This window comes from Dioscorea cayenensis, unplaced genomic scaffold (genome assembly GCF_009730915.1).
Source record: "Dioscorea cayenensis subsp. rotundata cultivar TDr96_F1 unplaced genomic scaffold, TDr96_F1_v2_PseudoChromosome.rev07_lg8_w22 25.fasta BLBR01001542.1, whole genome shotgun sequence".
Taxonomy (NCBI): Eukaryota; Viridiplantae; Streptophyta; class Magnoliopsida; order Dioscoreales; family Dioscoreaceae; genus Dioscorea; species Dioscorea cayenensis.
In genome coordinates, this window is record NW_024087933.1 from 3,572 (window position 1) to 17,956 (window position 14,385).

Here is a 14,385-nt window from a genome sequence, read left to right on the forward strand (position 1 = left end):
GCGCTAATATTTGTATGAACTCTGTTATGTGTAAATATTTGTAGACTTGTGTGTGTAAATATTTGCATGAAATTTATTTGTTGTACACTTGAATGAAATAAATTGTTGTATTGTTGATATTAATTTCATTATTAGTTGTAGACATTTTGGGTAATATTTGCATGGAACTTGTTATTTGCAACTATTTGTAGACTTGTGTGTAAATATTTGCATGAAAATTTATTTGTTGTATAATTTGAATGAAATAAATTGTTGTATTGTTGATATTAATCATTATTAGTGGTAGACATTTGTAATATTTGCATGTCGAACTTGTTATTTGCAAATATTTGTAGACTTGTCTGTAAATATTTGCATGAAATTTATTTGTTGTACACTTGAATGAAATAAATTGTTGTATTGTTGATATTAATTTTCATTATTAGTTGTAGACATTTGGTAATCATTTGCATGAACTGTTATTTGCAAAATATTTGTAGATTGTGTAAATATTTGCATGAAATTTATTTTGTTGTACACTTGAATGAAATAAGTTGTTGTATCAGTAAACATATGTGTACGAAATTATTTCGTCACACTCGAACGAAATTAGTCAGTTGTATTCTTTAGATATTAAAATATGGCTTCAGCTATGGATGCTCTAGCGAAAAAGCTGCTGGATCGGTTTCCACCCCACACCACCTACACAAGAAAGCAATCCATTTCAAGATTTTGAGAGCCCAATAGAAAACAATCGACACTCGTTGATCTACCTCACAAACCGACAAGCAAACCAACCTGCATGCAATCGCCCTCAAATCTAACATTTTAAAACTCATTTTACAAAGTTGTATAATAATGATGGTATTGTAAATATCACTGGAAAAATGTAACTATCAGGGTTTCAATTCTAAAACACTGTAGGGTGGGAGGATATGGCACATTCACAATGTACACTGAGAAGAAGCAATCTTTGACAAGCTTGCTGACATGCCGATCACGACTACAAATTCGATTCACCGTGGATGAAGGTACGATGTGCTCGATCATCTCTATTTACATTTTCGCAAGCAAAATACGTGGATAAAATTGGCCGAGACACTTTTCGTTTCAGCGATCGATTACCGCTCAACTTCACCGAACGCGCTGAGTTGAAGAATGCATCAACGATCACTAATGTCAAACCGCATGCAAGAAGGTTTCAAGGAGGACAATTCAAAAGAACAATATTCAAACAATACAAGAATGGTAGGGAACAACTTTTGTGAGTATTTTCGTACTTTTTAACTCTTCCTGCTCTTTTACGTTCTGACTGTTTTGGACCGATGTATCAAGCGAAAATTTTTACTGGTATTACGCACATCTGGGTTGATGACAGTGAATATCCAAAAAGCTTGTTCTCGCTTTAGGGTGCTCAACGAGTCGTATATACCGACATAATATTTATAGACTTTCAGAGCGTGAGTTATCAAGAATTTGGTCTAATGTTCAAAATTTTTCTCGATTTTCTTTTGATAACGCCTCTCGCTAACACGGCCTCAATTACACCTCTAGAAGATGAGGCCTTCATGTGGTGCAAATATTTTCATATAAGATGTGTTTGTCATGTTTTAAAATTTATGTGTGCAAAAGTGGTTCTGAAGAGCTTAAAGAATTTGTACTCTCCTGCTAGGAGGTCAGTAGCTTATATGGAAAAGCATGACCCTCAGCTGAAACAACGGGACTGACTATTGTAGAAGCACATAACATGAGGGTCAAAAATTCTCTAAAGATGTCAAAAACAAGATGGAACTCAACTTATCGGCTTCTTAGTGCAAAGCATTTCTATAGGACATTGTCGACTAAGTTTGTTAATGATTCCTTAGTTGGTTTTTTGTTTATATGAGTATAACCGGTAATTATCATCAGTATTATTGGTTTGCTTGCGGTTTTAACACATGTACTAATTTGTTTTCGCAAGTTTATTTTCCTACTTCCCATTTATTTTTATATGGTGTCATTGATGGTCGAACAATTTTGGAAGTTTAGATTAGATCCACAATTGTTTAGTGCATCTGATCACTATGAAAATTAAATGGTTGTCTTATATTATAAAAATATACCTCCTATTGCTTTAGTTGCATTTGTTCTTTTATCCACAAGCGTAGGCTAGAAGGTTTTCGCATCAGATATTTGGACGCATATTACAAATTCTTAAGATTCAATGGAGGACAAGATTCCCAACCGGTTCCCGCATGAGCTTGCCATGAGCGACGTGGATGCTCGAGAATCGATCGGACTCATGAACGATTGTGGATGCCAATGAAATTGTTGTTGATACTAGGAGTCAACTTGTTGAATTATATGATAGTTATTGTATTGAGATATAGTCATATAGTTCCATAGGGTTTGCACAGGGAGGCGATGAGGGACAATCTAGTAGTAGTGAGGAGAATCATTCCAGCGAGGCAAGCAAAGAAGAAACCGAGAGGATCACAATATCTGAGGCATTTTGTACTTGGTAAACAGCTTTCGCCGTTCTCGGAAGAAATCAACATAGACATGACTTTTCAGCGTCCTCAAGCGGTGGCAGGGTAATGAAAATCGCATCACATTCTTTCACTAATGGTAAAAATGATATTTTTGTGTGTCCATGTCTATAGTAACTTTATGCAGCGAGACTTTTAGCCCAAGTGGAAACATATGTGGATTCGACACGTTCGCATTGATCCCATGAAAATATTGAAATTCAAGTTTGATATGGATATTTGGAAGCGTACTCAAGTTCGGCAACAAGAAGTAGAACAAGAAGTCAGATACTGAGTGATTTCTTACCACATGTATAACAGTAGATAGGCACGCTACTGGCCCGATCGTCGAGTCCAAACCAAGATCTACAGATGGTACCGATTAAGTAAGTGGGTGTCGATTACAGCACGTAGTATGAGCTCGTGAGCTTTGATTACCTTTGTGAGTGGATCTAGAGGATACGTAGGCAACTTGTTTCACGTGTAAGCAGATTAGGGTCAAGCCTTTATTTTCAAATTTAGTGTAATTTAAAATTTTAGTGAAATTTAATTAGTCATTACTGGGATATCTCTTATTATTTACTTGGTCTTCATTTTGGGGTCTTAATTGATTTATCTAGAAAATTTTCCTAATTTTCACAAATTTTGATGAATTTTTCGAGGTCCATGTCTGAATTATTTTAATCTGGGTGGTGCTCAACGGGCCGCGGGCTTGAGTTAGCCCGACCACTGGCAATTTGGAAGCCGGGCCGATTCCTGGCCCCGGCTCGCTCGGACCCGACCCGCGGGTCAGCAGCCAACCCGGCCGGCGAGTCTGCACCTGTCACCAGGCAGAGTCCGGATCGGTGGATCGGTGGGCGGTGATCGGGCAGTTAGCACGGCCCGGCTACCCACCTCTAGTATTCAGCACTATCTACCTTGATGTGTTATGTTGCTTCAGTTTTCTTGGCTTCGCACTGTAATATATATATCTAATGAATATGGTTTCATAAAAAGAGAATCATGTGACAATTAATGGACCATCAACTCATTAATTGATAATAGTGTTGTAATTGTTAGGCTGAAGCTTGGTGTTATTCATGCCGAATAATTAGTAATGCAACTAAGTAGGAAAGAAGGCCGAACCAGCAATGGACTTGATTAATTAATAATGAAGTATTGTTACTATGTCATGTCATGACAATTTTGACCATCATATCACAACTTAATAAATAGTAAGTGGAGGCATATCACGTGTTAGACATTGAAAACACTGTTAGATCAAATCTCAAGTTTTTCGTTTCTAGTCAAGAGATAAAATGCTTTATAGCTTGATGATACATGTGAATTCATGCATTTTGCAATTTGATTCATTTCCAATTTGAGTGGTGAAATATTCGAATAAATTTTTAGGTGGGTATCATATTATTTGTAATTTTAAACATTAAACTTCAATTGGTATCATTTTAATTATTCAATTTTAATTTGTGTTCACTGGAACAGTACCAATATAATTATTTTAATTTGTATTATTTTGATTATTCAATTTTTAGACATCGACATTCATTACGCCACGTTATTTGCATGCGAGGGGCATGATTCAGTCATTAAAGAAATGATTTAAAAAGGCTAACATGGCATGTGAGGTATTAATAAAAGTGGTCACATAACTTTCTTTAATGATGTTTTATGTCTACACATGTAGATGAAGCGACAAATTGTAATGAAGCAAATCACGGTGTACATGTCGATCAAATTACGCTCGAAACTCTTATAAATACATTTTTCTAGTAAACATAAATTAAAGTTAAGCAATTAAAAATGATATAAATTGAACTTTCAATGTTTAAAATAAAAGAAATGACTATAGTATGGTACTCACTTGAGATATTTCTTCTACAATATTACTATTGAAAATATAGAAACGTTCAGTGGGAGTAAATTTTGAGGAGGTCAGATGAGTTATGGGTATTTTTATTTTGATCACTATGTTTTAATTTGTATCTTTTTGGCCATCACGTGTTGATCACCGAGGCGGTCACTCGTGGATTTTTGGTCAATTTTGACTACATGGCGACTGAGATGTCAGAGATCGCGGAGGTCTACTACGACGCTCCATGAAAAGTCAAACAATCAAGACAACCAACCAATTAAACAATTCAATCAACCCATAATAAATCACAAACGACACACACCAATTTATCGTGGAAAAGCCCCTCTCGATGTGAAGGATAAAAACCACGAGACCGTTCAGAGTCCACCCTTTACTTCTCTTATTGATAAATTGAGGGCAAAAGAACCCCAAATCGATCGACAAAGTTCACAACCACCAACGATTTTCGAGAACGATAAGAGATCAAGATAGAGCAAAAAAGTGTAGAAATCACCCAAAAACTGCTGGTCTGTTAAAGCTGCGTTTCTGACCAAACCAGAGCACCTGAGGACGATCCGACCGTTCAAAATGAAGCCCTTCTTGTCAGGAACAAGCTGGCCAAATTTGAGCAAAATCGGACCACGGGAGCACCTCCGATCGTAGAGTTGATCAAAACTGCGCACACAAAACCGGGAATAACAAACCCCTCTTAAGCTCTCTCTTTTCTTCTTTGATTGCCGTCCGCCTTTTTCATGTTGTACAGCCAAAACCAAAGAATAAAATCACCAAAAGAAGATTCTCTTGGAAACCCTAATATCAATGCCAAATGGACCCAAGAAATAAGACATAACAAGTCCGACATAAAAGGCCCGAACATAAACAACAAAAGCGATATGAAATATTGCAAATATGAAAGTCTGGACCCATAACAATCTCCCCTCCGATCCCAACACGGGAAGATGAACACTCTTCAATCACCACTTGAAGCTCATACCCATCAAGCTTGACACAAACATCAAGCTTGCTTCACTGGAACTCACTTTGGTTAACATGTACGCACCATTCTTATTTGTATGAACTTTCTTGAGTTTCATCATCTTTTCTTCGATAATATTCCGCAACCAATGATATCGAACATCAATATGCTTGGTGCGGGCGTGATCATGGAATTCTTGCTCAAATCTATAGCACTCTGACTATCACAGAATACCACATACTCACCATGTTCCAAACCCAACTCTTGAAGAAACCTCTTGACCAAAGCATTTCCTTACTTGCTTCCACAGCTGCTATATACTCTGCCTCAGTAGTCGATAAGGCCACACACTTTTGTAATTTGGATTGCCAAGAAATGGCTCCCCCTAAAAGTGTGAACACATAACCTGAAGTAGACTTTCTACTATCAAGATCACCCTGACCATGTCTGCATCATGATATCCCTCGAGAAACGAGGTTTGCCACCTCCATAACACAAACAAAGTTTGGAAGTGCCACATAAGTATCTCGAAGATCCACTTCACTGCATCCCAGTGAGTCTTACGGATTGGATAAGTATCGCTCACCAAACCAGCAGAATGTGCAATATCGGGCCTTGTACACACCATAGCATACATCAAGGAACCAACAAGCAGAAGAATAAGGAATAGATGACATACTTGCTTTCTCCTTCTCTGTTGTAGGACAAGATCTCTTACTCAGGTTAAAATGTAATGCGAGTGGTGTGCTAACAGGCTTAGCATGCTTCATATTGAACCTTTCAAGCACACGTTCAATATACTTTTGTTGAGATAGCCATAACTTTCTAGCCTTGCGGTCACGAGCAATCTCCATGCCTAAGATTTGCTTTGCAGGACCCAAATCTTTCATGTCAAATGACTTGGACAAATCTTTCTTCAAGTTGCTAATCATCACTGAATCTTGCCCAACTATCAGCATATCATCTACATACAAAAGAAGGATAATGAAGTTGTCACCAGGGAACTTTCTGAAATACACACAAGGATCTGCAGAAGTCCGCTTATAACTATTACTTGTCATAAACGAATCAAATTTCCGATACCACTGCCTTGGTGCCTGTTTAAGCCCATAAAGACTCTTCTTCAACTTGCAAACAAGTCTTTCCTTCCCTTTTTCTTCAAAGCCTTCAGGTTGCTCCATGTAGATTTCTTCATGCAAGTCACCATGTAGAAAAGCAGTCTTTACATCAAGCTGCTCCAACTCAAGATCAAGACTTGCAACATACCCTAAAACAGTTCTGATAGAAGTCATCTTGACAACAGGGAGAAAAAAATTTCATCATAGTCAACGCCCTTTTTTTACGGTTGCATCCTTTGACCACCAATCGAGCTTTCCGCTTCACTATCTTCTCACCATCTTTCTTGTTCTTGAAAACCCATCTGTTTTTCAAGACTTTCTTGCCTCTAGGAAGATTCACTAACTCATAGGTCTGATTCTTCTTCAAAGAATCCATCTCCTCTGTCATAGCCTCGAGCCAAAGATCTTTATCTTCACTAGACAATGCTTCTTGGAAACTCTCGGGCTCCCCCTCATCAGTGACTAAGATGTAATCTGTGCTTGGATACTTTGTAGAAGGTTTACGATCTCTGGTTGACCTTCTAATCTGAACATCATCCACTGGCGAAGTAGGTTGTTCCACCTGCTCATGAACCTCTTCATCATCTGGTTGAGCATCATCAAACTGTGGTACATCATCATCAACATCAGGTTGTACCTCCTCAATACCATCATGTGTTGCATCAAGATCGTCATGTGTTGGATGTTCAACAGAAACAGAAGTAGGAACAGAAGAGTCATCAGTAGTATCAATAAACGAATCTGAGTTAGAATGATACCTTGCCCTTAAAAGTTTTGCTCCCATCTCATGCTCAAAGAACACTACATCTCTGCTTCTCGTTACCTTCTGCTTCTCGGGATCATAGAGCCTGAACCCATACTCTTCATCACCATAGCCAACAAACACACATGGAGTAGTCTTGGAATCAAGCTTCAATCTCTGATCTTTCGGCACATGCATGTATGCCTTGCATCCAAAGACTCTAAGATGTGAATATGTGGGATCACATCCCTTCCATGCTCTCTCGGGAATGTCAAGACCCAAAGGAATAGATGGAGAACGGTTGATCAAATAAACTGCAGTTTTCACTGCCTCTGCCCAAAATGATTTAGGTAGATCAGACATCTTCAACATACATCTCACTTTCTCCACAATGGTTCTGTTCATCCTCTCTGCAACACCATTATGTTGTGGAGTGCCAGGAACTGTCTTCACATGTCGAATACCTTGCTGTGAACAATAATTCCCGAACTCATGCGAAGTATACTCACCACCATTGTCAGAACGGAGGCACTTCAATTTTCTTTCCGTCTCCCTTTCCACCATAGCATGAAATTTCTGGAATGTCTCAAACACTTGGCTCTTGGTCTTCAACATGTAAACCCAAGTTTTTCTAGTAGCATCATCAATGAAGGTAACAAAATATTTGTTGCCACCATTTGACTCCACCTCAATGGGACCACAGACATCGGAGTGCACAAGCTCCAGCTTAGTTTGCCTCCTAGTAGACTTCCTAGCAAAAGAAGCTCTATGCTGCTTTCCTGCCAGACAATGATCACAAGGGTCAAGAGCAACTGTAGTATCAACAGGAATGAGAGATTTACCTGCTAGACATTTTAAACCCTTGTCACTCATGTGTCCCAATCTTCGGTGCCACAAATTAGGGGAATTCTTATCTTCCACTGCATTAATTTCATCAGAACATACACTCAAATATGTCTTGTACAAAGAGCAACACAACTCGCCTCGTGCAACTGTTATAGAACCTTTGGACAGTTTCCACTTGCCATTTCCAAAGGTGTGTCGGAAGCCTTCTTGATCAAGCACATTAGCAGAGAGCAAATTAAGGCGTAGATCAGGAATATGGCGCACTCCTTTCAATGTAAGTATGCATCCAAGACTAGTCTTCACACGAATATCACCTAAACCAACAATGCTTGCTGAGCTCTGGTTACCCATCTTAACACTACCAAAATCACCAGCTTGGTAGTTCATGAAGTAGTCCCTTCTAGGAACACAATGGTATGAAGCACCTGTATCTACAAGCCACTCTGAGTCTGAACTATCAACATGATAACACTCAAAAGTTGCACAAATCAAAGTAACATCATCATCACTCTTAGAAGCTGTTGCTGCAGTGTTTTTGTCATCTTCCTCTTTATGTGAGTCATTCTTCTTCCTCTGTTCCCTTTTCAGACGGAAACAATACTTCTTGATATGACCAGGCTTCTTGCAATAATGGCATGTAGTCACATTCTTCCCATCACTGGACTTGGACCTGCTTCTTGGGTTATTGTGGCTTTTGAAACCCCTACTCTTGCTTCTTCCTCTGTTCTCAACAACAAGAGCCTGTGAATTATCAACTCCCATCTCCTTTCTTCTAATTTCCTCATTAAACATGCTTTCTTTGATGACATCCAAAGATAGAACACCATCCGGAGCAGAGTTACTAATAGTCACAACCAAGGTTTCCCAACTGTCTGGCAAAGAACTCAATAGAAACAAAGCCTGCAACTCATCATCAAGACAAATTTTCATGGTAGTCAACTTGTTAATAATATCCTGGAAGTCACTAAGATGCTCAGAAACGGACTTCCCACCTTTCAATTTCAAATTAACAAGTTTCTTAATCAAAGAAGCTTTATTATGAGCAGTCTTCCGCTCATAAAGACCTCCCAATTTCTTCCACAAATCATATGGGTCAGACTCTTGTGATACATGGTTGAAAATGCTGATATCAACCCATTGCCTAATAGTCCCCAAAGCCTTTCTTTTCAACTTTATCCATTCTTTCTCTTCCATCTTATCCGGTTTAGATGGTTTAGAAACACTACCATCAGAATTGGTGACAGTTTCAATTGGGTCATACAAGTCCTTGCAATATAACAAGTCTTCCATCATAGGTCTCCAAATAGAATAATTAGTTGATGTCAATTTTACCATCGAATGGCTACTACTCGACTCCATAATGTGACAAATTAAACCTGGCTCTGATACCACTTTGAAAAGATCGCCAGAGGTCTCTACGACACTCACAAAGTCAAACAATCAAGACAACCAACCAATTAAACAATTCAATCAACCCATAATAAATCACAAACAGCACACACCAATTTATACGTGGAAAACCCCTTCGATGTGAAGGATAAAAACCACGAGACCGTTCAAGGAGTCCACCCTTTACTTCTCTTATTGATAAATTGAGGGCAAAAGAACCCCAAATCAGTCAACAAAGGATTCACAACCCACCAACAATTTTCAAGAACAATAAGAGATCAAGATAGAGCAAAAAAGTGTAGAAATCACCCAAAAACTGCTGGTCTGTTAAAGCTGCGTTTCTGACCAAACCAGAGCACCTGAGGACGATCCGACTGTTCAAAATGAAGCCCTTCTTGTCAGGAACAAGCTGGCCAAATTTGAGCAAAATCGGACCACGGGAGCACCTCCGATCGTAGAGTTGATCAAAACTGCGCACACAAAACCGGGAATAACAAACCCCTCTTAAGCTCTCTCTTTCTTCTTTGATTGCCGATCCGCCTTTTTCATGTTAGTACAGCCAAAACCAAAGAATAAAATCACCAAAAGAAGATTCTCTTGAAACCCTAATATCAATGCCAAAATGACTCAAGAATAAGACATATCAAAGTCCAACATAAAGGCCCAACATAAACAACAAAAGCAATATGAAATATTGCAAATATGGGCTGGACCCATAACAAAAAGTAGCGAACGTGACTTTTGAAGGCATGAATTCAACTTGATCATTCGTTATTTTAGTTGCATATTCCTATTCAATCCCAAACTTACATGATTATATCTAGAAATTATTATTTATATGAGGACCCATCATCTAGAGACGTTCCTAAATTTCAAATCTAGGGATGTCCATAGTAGCGTACGGATGTAATCGAGCGGCTCTTATCATTATGAACAGTAGAAACCGCGTTCTACAGTGTTGTATAGTGATCATGAACAGTAAAAAGTTGTACATTATTTATATAAACAATCAACCATCAGATGATGATCCAACAGCTTAGATTTAAAACGTCCCTAGATTTCAAATCTAGGGACTTACCTAGATGATGTTTTTCCTATATATATGTGTGTGTGCAATGAAGATAGACAGTACTGTTAATAGGGTTAGTCAGAAGTTTATTATGTTTCATTTTATATGGTGATTTGAATTACAATTTATGAATGATATTATTTCAAAAAAAAAAAATTATGAATGATATGTTTTGTGTATATTATTATGTATAAAACAAAAAACAATTCACACACCAAATTAAACAATTTTTGTCAAAAGTAGCATATGTGACTTTTAAAAGCATGAATTCAACATGATCATTCGTAATTTTAGTTGCATATCTCAATTTAATCCTGGACTTACATGATTATATTTAGTGATTATTATTTGATAATTCTAATAAATAAATATATATATATATGCAATGATGATGGACAGTACTGTTAATAGGGTTATTTAGAAGCTTGTTATGTTTTATTTTATATGGTGATTTGAATTACAATTTATGAATAGAGGGGAGGATAATTACTCATTAATCCCTTCCTTTTCTATCTCTCTTATCTCTATCCCCATCTCCCCCAATCTCTCTTCCTATCTCTCTTTTATCTTCCCCAATCTTTTTCTGTCTTTTTCTTTTTTCCAACTACTGTGCGCTTGGCCCACATCATTTGGCCTTTTAAATCAATTTGGTTATTTCAAATTTAAATCTCACTAATAAAAACAAAAAAGTGATTTATCCGGGAGTAAAAAAGTGAGATCAATTTTTTTTTCAAAATTATTTTCTCACTTGAAAATGATGGGCAAGCAATAGCTCAAACCCTCTATGAATGCTCACCCTTTCACTAGAGATCCTCGATGCAGAGTATTTATGGGAGCATTGTGATATTTCATCTCTTTTAAAGTTATATGGCATAAAGGATTTATAATCGTAGTTTATAATAACTAATATTTTCTTTAGTTGTTTTTGCTTTTTAGTAGTTTTTAATTTTTATTTATTCATTTAAAAAAATTTATAAAAATATTAAATATTATTTTTTTCAAAAATTATTCCATAATTCCACCACTTCAAATAAATTTTTAATTGTATAATTTATTAAATCATATTTTAAATAAAAATAATATTAAAAATTAATATATATTTTTTATAAACTTTAGATATTAATCATACTCTTGGTATACATGATAGATCTTCGATAAATCTACAGAGGTTATTAAACCATTAACTAGCTAATGCGTTACATACATATATGTTTTTTAACGTGTTTTAAGTCGGGAGGCAAGTAATTACTATTTGTGATTAAAGAAAAGAAAAAGATCTATATAATTTGATTATTTTTTTTTTACCCATTTTAACACTAATCAAAATTAGATATTTTTAAATTAACTTTTTCTCCAAATTAAATTACAAAAATCACCCTCAAATTAAAAACCAAAATTTAAATCAAATAAATAAACAAATAAAAGAGCAAGTATGTGTACCATCCCAGTTTCAACCAAATGACCACTTCCACACACGTTTTTCACCCATGAACCAATAACCCAACTCCACGTAAACCAATAAATAATCAGACAACCATTGACTCCAAAAGTCAAGCCCTTCTGTCACATCTCTTCAAGTTTCATCCTATAACCACTCTACTATCCCTTCTCTTCTCCTCCACCATCCTCCTCTCATTTCCCCCATTAACACTCCCTCAACTACCTCCTTCTTCTTCTTCTTCTTCTAAATATCCATAAACTGAATACCCAACTCAATCTACATCAACATGTATGAACCAAAAGACAACAACATATACTATCCTCCTCTACCACAGGAACCTCCGGTCACCACCGGAATACCTATTCAGATGGCTGGCATGCCTTCACTCCAAGTCCAGTCTCAACAAAAGGTATCTTGGTCTACTGGTCTTTGTGGCTGTTGTGATGATGTTGGCAAATTGTAAGTCTCAACTCTTTTAATACTTAAATTCTTACTTAATTTTCCCAAACATTTTTTTCCCATGAATTTTTAGTTCATATATCTTGTCTTTCAGGCTGCATAACTTGCTGGTGTCCCCTGCATCACCTTCGGCCAGATTGCAGAAATCGTTGACCGCGGTTCCCACTTGTATGTCTTTTTATATATATATATATATATATATATATACATAATTATTTGTAATATTGCATGGTGGAATGACAAGATATATAATCACATGCAGCGTGCGGAGTGAGTGGAGCAATTTACCCTGCTGCTGATGTTAACGATTGGGTGCAATTGTGTTTTACTCATGTTTTTATAGAAAAAGATGAGATCACAATATTCGCTTTCCTCGAGTCCTTGCAATGATTGTCTTGTTCATTGTTGTTGTGAAAAGTTGCGCACTTTGCCAAGAGTATCGTGAGCTTAAGCAACATGGCTTCGACATGAATATCGGTATTTATTTTGATTATTTTTAACTAGTTTTTCAAGCTAAAAATTTTTGAATTCTTAAATTTTGAGTTCAGAAAAAAAAATATATATATATATATATATTAACTCTCATGTTCATTGCTTTTTTATTATAATTAATTGTGCTAATTTGAAGTTTATGAGTGTAGACTTTGAAGGGATATTTTTTGTACTATATATTGATTTTTTTGTTTGTGAACATTAAGTTGATTAAATTTTTGAGTTGGAATGATTTATATATATACCAACTCTTTTATTGCAGGGTGATCAACTTTTGGGGGTTGTCTGTGTTTTTTTTTTCATTAATTTCTTTTATTGTAACTAATTGTGTTATTTTGAAGTTGATTAATTTAGACTTTCAGTTTTACTTCTTGATTTTATTTTTGGAGGGTTTATTATTAAGTTGATTAAATTTTGAGTTGAAATATTGGAGCAGGATGGCAAGCAAATATGGAGAACTGGGGCAAGGAGCAAGCTGTTTTGCCACCTAATGTACAGAGGGTGGCATGATCCGTTGAACAAATAATTAAGAGCTATTTAAGCTAAGAGAGAAGGACATGTTTGTTTGCTATTGTATTATTTTGGTTGTTGTTTTGTAATAATAAGTCTTTGTTTGCATTTAATAATAAGTCTTTTGTTTTGTAATGATAATTAACTTTTTTAAGTTCCGTGAAGAATAAGCTTTAGCCATAAGCCATACCAAACTTCTCAGGCTTGGTGCTCTGAAACGAAATTTGTAATTATCTATATTTCCCTCAATACTATGGATGTTATTTTTTAAAATCCCCTAGAATTTTATAAATTAGTATGTATGATTAAAAATTATATTTTGAGAGAAAAATTGTTAAAGATCTATTTCTTGGCCCCCTGTTTAGCCCCCTGTGGTTATTAATTGTTTGGCCTCACCTAGTTTTATACTAGGTGGTCCTCTCTTAATAAAAATTAGGGATCCGTCATTTAATACCTCTCTCTCTCTCTCTATATATATATATATGAAAAAGAGTTTCTACGAGACGTTTGTAGATATTTACGTGATACAAAGTCTGTTTTGTTTTTATTTTTCATATGGTAGGTATCCGTAAGAATAGATTTCAATGAATATAATTTGTTTAGATACGTGTAAAAATTGAGTTAAATGGTTGGCTCAATGTAAGATTAAAAATCATGTGTATGCTCAATCTTTCGGCATTCGTATTTTTACTATTCGTTATTTATAAATACAGTAAACAAAGCATTATATATTCCACTTTCATCACGTAAAACTAATTTTCAAGCTTAAATTTAAAGTCTATCTTAAAAGCGAAATTCACAATTGTTATATTCATGAATACTACTGCATATTAATAAATGTAACATTTATATTATTAGTTGTAGATCTCGCTCCACATTTATCAAAATATTTGATTAATTAAATACCATCTATTTATGGCAATCTCATCATCTGCCGACAATTGTGAAAAAGCAATGTATTAAACAAATAAAATAAAATACCAAACTACTGTGTAGATCTTGTTT

The 14,385-nt window shown here is 36.0% G+C and overlaps 1 pseudogene; it reads left to right on the plus strand.

Moving 5' to 3' along the window:
• Nucleotides 1-12,071: 12,071 nt before the first annotated feature.
• Nucleotides 12,072-13,380, plus strand: LOC120256602 (annotated as a pseudogene).
• Nucleotides 13,381-14,385: the final 1,005 nt, after the last annotated feature.